Source organism: Mus caroli, unplaced genomic scaffold (genome assembly GCF_978045245.1).
Source record: "Mus caroli unplaced genomic scaffold, Mus_caroli_1 scaffold_6, whole genome shotgun sequence".
NCBI lineage: Eukaryota > Metazoa > Chordata > Mammalia > Rodentia > Muridae > Mus > Mus caroli.
The window spans coordinates 13,269,500-13,272,809 of record NW_028227261.1 but is presented as its reverse complement, the minus strand read 5'-3'; the positions used below and the strand labels follow the sequence as shown (position 1 = coordinate 13,272,809).

The 3,310-nt window shown below is 36.6% G+C and overlaps 1 pseudogene; it reads right to left on the bottom strand.

The window, feature by feature from the left end:
- Positions 1–655: 655 nt before the first annotated feature.
- LOC110293611 (ras-related protein Rab-6A pseudogene) lies at positions 656–1,725 on the bottom strand (annotated as a pseudogene).
- Between the last annotated feature and the right edge of the window lie 1,585 nt (positions 1,726–3,310).

Genomic DNA, 3,310 nt, shown 5'->3' with positions numbered 1-3,310 from the left:
ATTATAGTGACTTTTATTTCCATTCTCTCCTTTTCCTCTTAATTCATACTTTCTCTGACCCGCCTCTAGGGACTTAGAAGGAAATTATTTCCGTATTCAAATTTGAACCCTTGTCCAGAGCAGAAGGGTATTTGCTATCCTGTGAGGGCACTTTAGTTGGTAAACTTTAGATATTATTTCTACTAGATATAGTAGTTTTCTTCATGTTAAATTTATATTCTGATGGTTCTTAAAGGAAACTCATTTTTACAATGCCTTGTCTACCTAACATTTTTTGGAAAAGAAACCCAAGTAAAATCTAATGCTTTAAAAGGTATTACATTTTTTTAAGACAGTATTTTGATAATTAAAACATTTTGGGATAACTGCTATAACTTTTATAATTTCACCTTGACGAAACAAATATTAAAAAATGGTTCAGAAGTACTTGGCTTCTTTTCCCTCCCAGAGTCTAGTAAAGCTCATGTTCTGATCAGAAATACATCTTATCTTCCTTTACCTGTAAGCACTCAGTAAATTCGTGGACTCATTTTGAAGATATACCAGAACCCTTTCCAGCACTGCCCATCATGATAGCAACAGCTGAGTTCTGACCTCAAAGAAGATCTAAGTAATTTAAGTCAGTGCTCAAGAATAATTTTGGACATTGTGGCTCATGGCCTGGAGCTGTCTGTAAAACTATGAATAATTTCAAAGGGCTTGGCTAGACTGCGGTTTGCCATGTCTTGTTTGTTTGAGAAAGGGAAGAACAGGGAAGGGGAGAAGGAAGAGGCAAGAAAAGCTGGTAGACAGCAAGAAGGCAGGCAAAACTGCTGTGAACACACTGCTCTTTAACAAGCCACACACATATTGCTCAGATTTTCATCATTTTAAGTAAATTATCATAATATTAAAAAGGGAAAAAGTGTTAAGAAAATGTATCTAATCCTCAAAGTTATCACGAGTACACTGGAATTGTTTGGCTTTTAAAAAATATAAATAATAAAGACACTGACTTTTTTGTGCTTGTGAAGCTAATAGATCATCTCCAAGAAACAGGCAGCAATGATGAATTGCAATACGTTATTATTGAAGGGAAAAGGTTCAAGCCAATATTCTCACTGCAGTCAATGAAAGAGTATGGGGACAAAGTAGTGAGCTTCTGCAGAAGGGTTGAGAGATGCCAGGAGGATTAGCAGGAACAGCCGCTTTCATTGACTGGCTGCTCCTGAGGCTTTTCCAGTTTTATGTCAATCATATCTTCTCTGCTTCTGTCCTGTGTGCTTTCAATTCCAGATAAAGCTGCAGCAACACACTGTAAAAGCTGCTTTACACTGTATCCTGCTTTTGCACTGATTTTAATAAACATTACATTCAGCTCTTTGGCTTTCCTCTCTCCCTCCTCAATTGACACTTGCCTCTTATCAACAAGATCTGTTTTATTTCCTACTAGCATGATGATGACATCACTTCCTCTCTCTGTTCTGACATCATCAATCCATTTTGTAGTTTGCTGGAATGAGTTAACATTTGTGATATTATAAACAACAACTGCTGCAGTGGAGTCACGAATATAGCTGGGAATCAAGCTCCTGAACCTCTCTTGACCTGATGTGTGCCATAATTGCAATCGCACGGTTCGATCCTCCAAGTACATTGTTTTTTTTATAAGAAGTCAATGCCAATTGTTGCCTGATAAGTGCTGTCAAAACTGTCATACATAAATCTGGTGATCAAGGACGTCTTTCCAAGTCACTGACCAGTTGAGCCAATCAGAAAAAGCAGAGGGCAGGCAGATGCTAAGTGAGGTGGTAGCTCGAGAGCCTAGGTGACTCTCACGCGGAGGAAGGCGTGGGGTCCTGGCAGCAATAGGAAGTCAGATTACTATTTTTTAAAGGTTGACATCAACAACAACAGAAACAATAGAAAGCATACATATATGTCAAAACTGAACAACTATCTACTAAAGGATAAATGAATATATCAGAAAAAAATAAAAAAAAAATTAATGACTTCCTAGAATTCAATGGAAATGAGGACACTACATACCTAAACTCATGGCACATTAGGAAAACAGTGCTAAGAGGAAAGGTCATAGTGCTAAATGCCCCCATAAAAAAATTGGAGAGTTTTCACACTCTAGGATCTAGCAAAAAAGAGGGGGAAAAAGAACAGACCAAAAAAGAGTAGACAGCAGGAAATAATCAAATTCGAGGATGAAATCAATCAAGTAGAAACAAAGAGGACAAAGAATCAACCAAACCAAGAGCTGGTTCTTTGATGAATTAGAAAAGCCTTTAGGCAAAGTAACTAAGAGGCAGAGAAACAGTACCCAAATTAACAAAGTCAGAATGAAAAGGAAGACATAACAATGGACACTAAGAAAATTTAAAGAACCATTAGGTCATAATCCAAAAGTCTGTACTCAACAAAATTGGAAAATCTAAATGAAATGGATGATTTCCTTGACATATAATTAAGAAAGTTAAATCAACATCAGATAAACCATCTGAATAGTCTTATAACCCCTGAGGAAATAGAAGCACTTCTGCAAAATCTCCCAAAAATAAGAGCCCTGGGCCAGATGGTTTTATTGGGGAATTCTACTAAACATTCTAACAAGAGCTAAAGCCAATGCTCTTCAAACTTATCTACTAAATTGAAATAAAAGGAACACTGCCAAAATCATTCCATGAGGTCACATTCACACTGACACTTAAACCACACAAAAACTCAAAAGAAGAAAGAGAATTTCAGAGTGATTATCCTTATGATCATTGGAGCATATATACTCAATAAAATATTGACAAACTGAATCCAAGAACACATCAAAGACTTAATTCACCCTGATCAAGTAGGCTTCTTCCCAAGGATTTGGGGGTGGATCAATATGGGAAAAGCCATCAATACAATTCTCCATATAAACAAACTGAAAGAAAGAACACATGATCTTGTTACTAGGTGCACCAAAAGAGTCTTTGACAAAACCATACACCCCTTCATGATGAAAGTGGTACAGAGAACAAGGTTATGAGGTGCATAAATAGACAGTATAAAGGAAATATGCAGCAAGCCAAAAGAAAACATCAAATGAAATGGGAAGAAATTTAAAGCATTTCCAATAAAGTCAGGGACTAAACAAAGCTGTCTACTCTGCCCATATCTCTTCAATATGCTATGTGAAGTTATGGCTACAGGACAAAGACAAGTACAGGAAGTCATGGGGATTCAAATTGGAAAGGAAGATGACAAAGTGTCACTATTTGCAGATGAAATGAAAGAATAAATATGTGACTAAAATAATTGAACCAGAGGATGCTTACAGCTAAGA